Raw genomic sequence first — 11,320 nt, 5'->3', positions numbered from 1 at the left:
ACACCTTTAGTCTGTTCTGTAGCTATACTCAAGATAAAAGAAAAAGTTTTTCATCCTCTCACGTCGCTCCTGGTGGACGACAAAGCCTTTGGTGGCGAATTCTAGGTATTTGCGTCTATAGGGGGCTGGTTCTCTTGTTTCTTTATGTTTACAAGTAGTAGGTTACTCAAGACTCATAGAAATAAGGCCATGTAGGAGTTGCAGTTTTTTCATTTGTCTGGATTTTAATAAAGTTTCGCATTCGTGACAGCAAAAACTCTATGGAACGGAGTGTTATCGTTACAAACGTTGTGCAAGTACTTATTCTCCATCTATCTATTGTTTTTATTCAAATTCTTGAAAAAGTTACGTTATTAAGATCTGTCCCAACCAAGTATCATTGCTAGGATCTATTATCAAACGTCGCAATTGGACTTCGTTGAATACTCGGACCACAAATGGGAAAATTCTTCTCATGTTTCTTTAAAAGCGCAATCGTTTAGTCAACAGAAAGTATTAGTCAACAGAAAGTACAGATTTGCTACAATGACGGTTTCCATTCCAAAAATTTCAATTCTGTGCAACACAAATTAAATTCCAAAAGAAAGCGAAGAGACAGAAATACATCTTGCGAGACGTTCAAAATCAACGACCCACACATCGGGAGACCTTGTATTAACCTTACAATAGCCTCACTCTTATGGTAAACGCCATTTTTTTAAGAAGTTCAGTATCATCTACTGCACTTTAGAAGCAGATAAGAGGTAAAAAAGATATTTACGTGCGATCTTTCCCTTCAGCCGTTTCTTAGATAAAATGTAAAGTGCTTTTAGCATTATAGGTACCTGATTATGCACAGAGATACTTGCTACAAGCCTTTGTTACCGGTTCTGTACTTGTACTCTCACAGTCCACTTCCCTGGTACAGAGTGTGAACGGTTGTGCGTAAACAATGTACGGTTATTCGATATGCGGGAGGATGATACGGTGGCAGCCGAGCACCGCGGAACGTTACCCCGCATTTGAGGCAGTAAAACGATAAAGAGGACGAGAGGAGAGGGAAGTGGCCAGCAGGTGGTGGTAGCACATCAAGGCCGCGCAACCGGTTCCCCACCATTACCGCGCCTAACACACATTTATCGTATTTAGTGCGCGGCCGCGACCATTTTTTCCACGTGTTCTCCGCGCACGGACTGCACGCATCTCTTCATCGCGACAGAAGCCGCGTCTCGACCGACTCAGCAGCTCCCGGCGCCTGTATAAGACATTCTGGAGACAGCCGTTCAAATTCTTGCCTGGTCATCCACATTTACGTGTTCCGTAGTTTCTTTAAATTGAGTGACAGAAAACGGCCGATTTCCCTTCTTGTCCTTTCCCAATCTGGGTTTGCGTTTCGTCTCTAATTAAATCGTCGTCGAAGGGACGGTAAATCCTATAGACTGGGGAAACAGGGTTCACAATTTCGAATAGAGGCACTGTCTCCGCATCCCAAAAGAAACCATTACGCGTTCGTACGTATAAAAAGTGTCTTTCCAGCGAAATTAGCCTGCTTCAAAAATTAGCTGCGTGGCGTATCAACTTAATCGCGTGTCTATAAACGAGCGACAGTACAATACACATCTGACATACGTAACGTTATCCGATAATCGGGAGCAGGATACACAGTGCGATGATATTCTCTAACACAACGCGAATACGTACAGCTGTAAATGAACACCTTTGTCTTCGATTCTGCAGGATAAAGCAACTAAAACGAAGTGCATGAGCTTCAGTCACACGGAACACAATGCAGCTGCGTGTGCTATGTGCACACGTAAGTACTTGGCTGCAGCGTCCCGCGGGAGATGATATAACGAGACAGCGCTAGCCGTGGGCGCCAAGGCTGTACGCAAGAGACAACAACAACCAAACGTTCTCCCTGCTCAAAGAGCACTTGCATTTCTGTAGTTTGTACCCATTCTCTGTCAAATTACGGTCGTCGCACCATCGCTGCAGCGGAATACAAAATGAGCTTTTCACTTCTTCGTTTTCAACCTCCGATCGGTGGCGAAATTAAAACCACAGTGAAAATCGGGTAAACCGTTGTAGAGTTTCTAGTGCGCCCGTCTATCGCATCACGTCGCACTTTTCAGTTCTGAGCGCGAAGTGAGCGTGTAAAGACGTTAACAATAATATTGACCCCGCCAAATGGTAAGTGCACAACTGTCAAGCGTTTCCTTCTTCATGACAATTCTCGGACTCACATTGCAGATGCAACGAAGACACTCTTGCAGCGTTTTCGAGCAAGGGCAGCATGTTGGCACAGATAACGAGCTGCAGACCAGCGTGCGCAATGGGCCGAAATCACTAGGGAGTTGGGAAGTTGGTACCACGCTACGACAAATGTCTAAGTAGGAACGGCGACTATGTAGAGAACTGTTGCAAATACATTAATTTTGCAGAGAAGTTGCAGCATTAGAAAATTGTAGTGAAATGCAGGAAGATCTGCAGCGGATAGGCACCTGGTGCAGGGAATGGCAACTGACCCTTAACATAGACAAATGTAATGTATTGCGAATACATCGAAAGAAGGATCCTTTATTGTATGATTATCGGAACAAACACTGGTAGCAGTTACTTCTGTAAAATATCTGGGAGTATGTGCGCGGAACGATTTGAAGTGGAATGATCACATAAAATTAACTGTTGGTAAGGCAGGTACCAGGTTGAGATTCATTGGGAGAGTTCTTAGAAAATGTAGTCCATCAACAAAGGAGGTGGCTTACAAAACACTCGTTCGACCTATACTTGAGTATTGCTCATCAGTGTGGGATCCGTACCAGGTCGGGTTGACAGAGGAGATAGAGAAGATCCAAAGGGTTATTTGGTAACCGTGATAGCGTTACGGAGATGTTTCGCAAACTCAAGTGGCAGACTATGCAAGAGAGGCGCTCTGCATCGCGGTGTAGCTTGCTGTCCAGGTTTCTAGAGCGTGCGTTTCTGGATGAGGTATCGAATATATTGCTTCCCCCTACTTATACCTCCAGAGGAGTAATGTAAAATCAGAGAGATTCGAGCGCGCACGGAGGCTTTCCGGCAGTCGTTCTTCCCACGAAATATACGCGACTGGAACAGGAAATGGAAGTAATGACAGTGGCACGTAAAGTGCCCTCCGCTACACACCGTTGGGTGGCTTGCGGAGTATAAATGTAGATGTAGATGAAAAAGAAAGTAGCCCTTGTAACTAATTCAGCATCTGTCGAATCTCTTCTACCTCTCAAAAATACAATTTGAGAACCCGTTTCCTCATATAGAGCTTCCGAAGAAACAACGGTGGAATAGAAACGATGACGGACTCTGAAAAAGCCTTACACTACTCGTATTAATACTGAGTGCTTCGCAAGTTCACTACTTCTCGTACAAGGGTACGTCAATGCATAGCACACTTCATTGTGAACGCACATAGGAACGGTTGGATACTAATAAGGCTTCATCCTGGAAATCCACTGTATCTTTGCGTGTACGAACCACCAAACTGGTAATCAAAGGTTCCCCTTATGTCAGACAATGTTCATCCATTTAATAACGTGAGCCGCACTCTTGGCGTGCCCGATAAAAGATAGAAATTAAAATTTCTCTCGCTTGTAGTTCAACGACCAACCTACAGCGAGTAACTTGAGACGAATTTACTATCCTCTGTCTCATTAAAATACAGATTATCTGTCATGGGAAAACACAATGTTTGTGTATACAAGAGATCAAGACGCATTTGTGGTAAGCTCGAAACCTGGTTGATCGACTGGGCAAGAACCGCCGAAAAAGACAGCCAGTCATACGAAACCACGATACCTGTAACATTTCTCCGACCAGCGAAATTGTGCATTTCATGTCCGGTTAGGATCGGAGGTATGATAGAAATGTATTATGCTATCACATAATTAAATTTAGTACACTGAAGTTATTTTTCTAATAGTTAAATCCTATCAAAAGAATAAAACTATATGCTGTACTGGAAATACAACGTCGACCATTGCCTTTCATTAGTAGTATTATCACGCGAACTATCCGGGCACGCCTCACGTCCCGACAAAAAGTTTCAATCTACATCGACCTGCTTCTTTTTTACTATTATTACTATCAGACGCCTAAGAATTCAAAAGTACGAATAAGTATCGTCTTCTCCCTAGTAAATAACTAATATACAATCGGCAGAACTTCATTTCTCGGTTTTAGACGCCATTACAGTCAGCGCAGAACATTACTACGATTACTGGGAAGCCTCCGCAAAGCAAGGAAATGCCAGTGGTCTGGAATTTCTCTCTCTTTTGTTTCCAGAGTAGTACAAATGTCCGCCCCAGCCAGCACGATTAGGAGTGCGATAAACACAGACTTAACGAATGAAAGAACGGCAGTCGGTCTGCATTTAGGCGTTCAACCTTTGCGTTCTGCGAGGACTTGCCGCGTGGAAGAAAGGTTAATGAGGGTGATCAGCGAGATGCGCCGTTCCACCTCCTGCAGACGTTGGCGCGGCGAGGCCGGAAAACCTCTCAGCATAACGAGCGCGTCTGTACCAAACAAACACCTCCTAAAATGCTTCAGCTCAATAAATGTGGAAAGGTCGGCCATTTCAACACAAAAGCTACCGTGGTGGCTGATGCGAGTAGCATATTTATTCATTTCTGGTCACCGAGAACCTAGACAACACGGTGCTTAATGGGTGTAGCATGTCAGTCCAAACTGTTACTTTAATCTCGGTTACACACGGTGAGGCAGCTAATACAAGCCACAACGAGTAAATATATGGCGGTTTGGGTTGTGCTAAATTATAGCAGACAATGTGGCCAGTTTTCTAATGTACGTCAGAACTTTTTAATGTTTATAGCTGTTGAATTATGACTCTGATTTTGTAATTTTAATGTAACAATATACCAATACGGTTAGTTAATAATACAATAAATACATAGTTTTCGTTAATATGTACGATGTCTCTCCTAAGAGTAGTCCGGTGGATTTTTGTAGTGATGTTTGGAGTCAGCACAAACAAATGCAGCTTATCACGTCTTCCATGCGACGCCCAGTGTCCACTTAAAGTGTTCGTTTATTTCCCTTTACAACAAAGTGTTTTTTGAAGCGGAATTTTACGTAACCATACGACAGAGCGGTCTCACATTAGTCTAGTGCGATATCTATTTTATCGACACGTATACCACCAATCGCTTCTGGAGTAGTGTCTATTCTTCGTGTTCTATTGGTCCTGTTAATACCCACCGATAAAACAAATATGGCATTCGACTAATGTGGGACCGCTCTATCGAATGCGATTATAAAATTCCGCTTTCAAAAACGTTACGGTTGTGAAGGGAAAAACACGGACGGTTTCCGTCGACTCTGGGCGTCGCATGGAAGACGTGATGAGCAGTATTTGTGTGGGCTGACTCCAGCTACACATCGCATTAACGAAATTGCAAATGACCCTCGAGACGGAAACCCGGTATATGTGATATAAAGCTAACATGTATAAAACACATGGTGTTTCATGAGAAGCGGTCAATGTTCAGCGATATGACCGGAACTAACATTCGAAGTACAAAAAGTGAACATGGGCTCTCAAATGCATCCCTTACGAGCTATGAGCACTTGTTGATCTTCGCTGCTGCGAAACATCTCTTCTACTGAACAAGCGCTCAAAGCTCTTAACCCTTTCAGATCCTCTGGCTACAATTGTATACATTAAATTTCACTATCTTTTAGTTCCAACAGAAATATTTTTCCACAGTGAAACCTCATGTACACATTTGTGAATGTTCCATTTTTTTAATTGTGTACAAGTGCTGCCAACTGTTGGGCTTCAGTATAAAAATATCAACAAGTCAACGTAGCAGAGCGCAGCAGCTCGTGACCGTCAGAATGCATGGAAGTGGTTGGTTAGTTATATTCCACTGTATAAATGGGCATTATTATTATTACTGTTATTCTGCATGCTAATTATTGAATGATTAGTTTATTTATCACAACAGTCAATAGCTCTAAATTAGTTATTTTATTCCATAAAAAGAAGCCAAGTGTAAAAAGCATATTTTGAAAACTAATATACATTTTTGCATAAATCTTGCATCTGAAAATCATTAAAAAATCACCTAAGAACATTAGAGCACAAAGAAAAGTTTTCCTTCCTCCAGGAAAAATTCAGGACTGAAAGGCTTAAGGTATGTGTTTTACAGCCGATGTTACTCGACATTTTTGCTTCGAATGACCGGTCGAGTCATATCACTGTATATTGATCATTCCTCCTGGGACACCACGTATATTTATAAAAAGTGCCTCGAAAGAGCACTTCAACGACATGATATACTCGTACGTGGAACTTCACCAAACAGTAACGATACCACAGCGCCGCAAACGACTGTCCTGCTGTCAGGGGAAGAGGTCCGACAAGCGTCTCTTTGCTGTTAGCTCATCAGTCTGTTCTCTGCTGTTGCCGCGATCGATTTTGTTGACAAACCGTCCGCAACTCATCTCCACAATAGCTTCTACTGTTCATCTGAAAGCTGGCGGTTCTAGGCGCTACAGTCTGGAACCGCGCGACCGCTCATTTGCTCATGAAGCTATTGAGCCTTTCGCATTCTATGCCCCAATCTAGTGGCTCATGTCGCCAACTGGTAGAGCAGGGGTGCGCTTGTATGCTGAATGGTACCCTGATCTCGTCAATCACTCACGATATGTTATAACCCGATTCCAAGATACTAAAAGTATGAAGAATAAAATACGAAAACAAAAAAGAGCAGCGATGATGAAAGAAATACAGCTAATATTTCAGCAGCGGCAGCACACAACACAACACAACCCAACGAACTACGAGGCAGCAAAAGAAGTGTTCTAGCAATACTATTGTATATTTCAAAGACTTTCATGCTATCCACATTTCGCTTAATCAACAGCTTCACGGAAAGACTTTTAAATTCTCCGAATGCTGTCTACGAAAACTGCGAAGTGATGCGGCGATTCTCTGCAAGATTTTGTTTACAAACCGTCCGCAACTCATCTTCACAACAGCTTCTACTGTTCATCTGAAAATCCACGCCGACAGAGAGAAATGGGTAAACAATGGCCGTGGTGCGGGCATTACAAGAATAGCATCTTAAGTCCATCTTTTATTCTAGGTACTCTGAACAGAAATACATTTCTCAAATTCGAAACACATGTAGTGCCGCTGTTATCAAAAGACATACCCCTGGACTTAAGTTAATCCTTCCTGACAAACAGATTAGTAAGAAAGACCAAACTTTTACAGTGACCGCTGAAGATGCTTTGAAATAAAGCGAAACGAGTTTGGTGTAAAAAAGACGTATTACAAGCGCAAAAGAAGGAATACAGCCTACATTAATTACAATCCATATGATATCAATGTGATGGATGTCCTACCCATCCAAGGTAATTTCAGATGAAATTCAGCTTGGAGTAACAGAAAAACAAACAGATTAAGGAACAGACTTGAGGCGCGATATGCAGCACGTGTAGCCAGTGAAATGGACCAAGGAAAAGCGTTGCGAGGCTATTTACTCAAATTCCGATAGCGTACGCCAGAAGAATCGGGTAATGTATTACTTCCTCCCATAGATCTCGCGAAATGACTATTGACGAGAAAATCAGAGAAACTGGGGCTCATACGGAGGTTTACACACAGTTTTTCTTCCGAAGCACCATTTGTGAATGGAATGGGAAGGGAGAAAATGGTAGTTTCACAAGGTGTACCCTCCGCCACACACCGCAAGGTGGCTTGCTGAGTATAGATTTGATTTTAGATGTAGATGTAGTTGCAGATGATTGTTGTTTGTGTGTGAAATCTTATGGGACTTAACTGCTAAGGTCATCAGTCCCTAAGCTTACACACTACTTAACCTAAATTATCTTAAGGACAAACACACACACCCATGCTCGAGGGAGGACTCGAACCTCCAACGGGTCCAGCCGCACAGTCCATGACTGCAGCGCCTTAGACCGCTCGGCTAACCCGCGCGGCTGTAGTTATTAAATCTAAATCAATTCCCTGTAATCGCGAAAGCGTAAACATATATTAACCACCACGCGTGGCTAGTAATCAATTACAGGAAATGAAAAATCCAATTCCAATTCTTGACGGAAATCGTTTTCCGGTGCGCCGATCTGTAACACCAACGCTATGAGGGCGACACGAAACACTAGCGCGTGCTTCCCTCTTCCTTAAACAGAAATTCATTTTCACTAATTTCTACATTTTCTGGAACAGTACTGCAACAAATTAGGGAATTAAAAGTTCATCTACAGAAGTTTGTGCTTGTTACCACGAAACTGCACGCACGCTTGCGTAATTTCATTTTGTAACGAATAAAACCATCTCATGCATTCGCTCAGTGTTGGATAATCGCGGTCCGGTTGCAAGTTTGGGCTTTTAAAACTACTTAATGCTGGTGGTACACTGTTCAGCTTTCCAAACGTGTATCATTTAAAACATGGGTTGTGACTCTCATGTACTGATTTATTATAAGAATACACTGTCCTGTTTCTGAATGAACGTCTGCCAAATGCGCAGGCTGCGCTATTCCATCGAAAGCTAGCGTACTGAGAGGCGACGGCGACTGCTTATAAAATAGACGTTTTCTTAGAACTGAGGAAAAAATGAGAATAATGCCACCCACTACTTTGTCTCCAGCTTTTACGCGATGGACCTGTATGTAGACAGACGAAGAATTACAAAAGCAATGTCAGGATTAACTGTTTCAAAACGATGGCACCTCATCAATTAACTGAAACTTGCCCCAGTTTAGTGCCATACAGATGTATACAAAATCAGTTTCCACATATGAGACAAAACACGTGAAATGAGACATATTTTCTTTATCGTAATCTATTCAATAAATCAACCGCTCACAAAAATAGATTGAATAATGTCGTATTGCCCCGCTCGACAGAGATGCTACTACTCGGTGTGCCAGAGCTCTTTCTCAACTGTTGAGTGCCTGTTTGTTGAAGTCAAACGTTCCAGTTACCAATGTTGTTTCCATTCAATTATGACGCTTAATTCTTATCCGAGCTTGTCCTCGGTATCTAATGACGTCCTCGCGACGGAACGCCAAAGCCTTATATCTCTTCATTTTTCTTTCTTAAGATTTGTCACTACTTTGCAAGATTAATCTGTATTTCAGGGAGCTATCAAAACTCATCAAAAAGTTACAAGGGGATCAAGATGAAGATGAATAATTCTGCAGAGGAACGTCAAAGAATTGGAAAGACCTCCTCGAGGCTTTTCTTTCGTCGATCAGAGCCAGGCGAATTCGGTTGTCTCTCGAAATATACATCGATTATTCTGCACTGCTCTTTCTCGCGAACGCCGTTTGCGGTAGTCTACTTATTTCGTCTTACACGCCCACTAAATAACTCACGTATGCAGCCATTTTTTCTCACAAAATGATTACTGGATTAAATGAAACCGCAAATTAGTGGTCACAGTTACTCTAATATATCCATTAAATAAGATTTCAGGCCTACGGTGAATGAGCACGTGTATCAAATCCTACAAGAATTCTGCAAGAAATGCAGACGAGATTATAGACATGCACGTTAAGTGCTATCAATTGTGTCAGTTTAATGACTGTCCCATACACTATTTTTGTCTCTGGTGGTTTTAGCTAGCGATATTAATTTCAATTTCACATGTTACTGAAAGTCTCTCTCTCTCTCTCTCTCTCTCTCTCTCTCTCTCTGTGCGCGTGTGCGCGTGTTCGTGTGCGTTCCTGTAATTTTACCAGTCATCTCGAATTATTACTGTAGTAATTATGGTCGTCCTAACAGAAAGTCACCAACACTACAAATACTGCTAAAGTGAACCTATAGAGAAAATTGTGACAACTGGAAGAGAAGCATCAAGAAACAAACACTACAACAGATTAGCATGCGGACTGTATTTGTCTTCGTGCAGTTGTAACGTCAACGAAACGACTCTTAACTTGGGACTAAGAATCAGACAGTCAGCTGTGCAGCTTACGACATAAGGCTGAAACTAGGTTTAACTATACAAGGGCATAGTAGATGGGGGTGTGCCTGTCGTGTTATCTAATGACATTTGGATGTAAGACTATTCACAGCACTACCGTTTCGTTTCTTCGGTTTGTAACCGTAAAGGCTAATTTACTTTCTTGCCATTTAGTCTCGTCCTCGGAATTACACTATCTCGATAGTGGCCTCCGCCGACATGCACATAAACATCACGACAGCCAAGAGAGAGCGTCTGGTTCAAATTCACAAGATTTAGAGCAGTAAAAACTTCGAGGTGGTGTGTGGTCCAAATTTATGTTCCTTCTACTTTTTAAACGAAGTTGCTAACAGTTGATCATTAGACTGCACACCTAAACCCTTGGCTAGACTCCGAATGGAGGGAAGGCAGAACGTCCCGTGGACGACAAGGTCATTACAGACGGTTCACATTTTCGGATGAAAACTGACTGTTCCTTTGATACAGTCTTTTAATTTCCTTTTAGGTTCAGCATTCGCATTAAACGATTTAGGGGAACCGAGGAAATCGCAAACCCGGTTGTCTGAGCAGGCTTTCGAACCCCGCTCCTCCTGAATGCGATGGTTAATTGGCAAACCTGTCTTAATATGCGACATGTGGAGACCTTACAGCGAGCACGCTGGCGCAATAGACGACGCAACAAGCTCGTGAGCTTTCAAGCTCTGCAGATTTAGGTTTTCCGTAGCTTTCATAAAAACAATAAAGACGAATGCTGGGATAATTTCTTAAAAAGGACACGACCAATTTCTTTCAATATCTTTCTCTAATCCGAGCCTGTGCTCTGTTTCTAATGACACGGACGTCGACGGGACACCGAACGCTAATCTTCAATGTAGAATTCGCAATTAAATTTAAGTGCAAAGAAGGAAAATCTCTTCCGATGGAGCGAGGGCTGCTGCTCCCATATTTGGACTACAAATCTGATACTAGGTTCACTGTCGTGAAGTGACAAACGTCAAAAAGAGTGAGAGAGGATATGATAAGATTAGGCAGAGAGAAATGACTGCATGGGTTTGAGGGATATCTACCGTCTCGCCGGTAGCCACTTTTTTTTATTTTTTTGTCTGTAAATACGCAGGAATTCGTCCAGTCAAGCACCAAATGAAACATTGGAAATGTCTGTGGACACGCGTCACACCGGGCACAATACATCGCTCTCTGGCTCGTCCGGGGAAGTTTATTCGCTTCACGTGCTGGCTTAAAACGCAAATCAGAAAAAAGAGCAGAGGATTGAATAACAATTGGAGGCGGCGCTTTCGCACTGCCGCGGTGCAGCCTGCAAGAAGCCGCCGTATCAATCACTCGGCACCGTCA

This window comes from Schistocerca serialis, chromosome 4 (assembly GCF_023864345.2).
Source record: "Schistocerca serialis cubense isolate TAMUIC-IGC-003099 chromosome 4, iqSchSeri2.2, whole genome shotgun sequence".
Lineage (NCBI taxonomy): Eukaryota > Metazoa > Arthropoda > Insecta > Orthoptera > Acrididae > Schistocerca > Schistocerca serialis.
Note: the sequence above shows the minus strand (reverse complement) of the source record.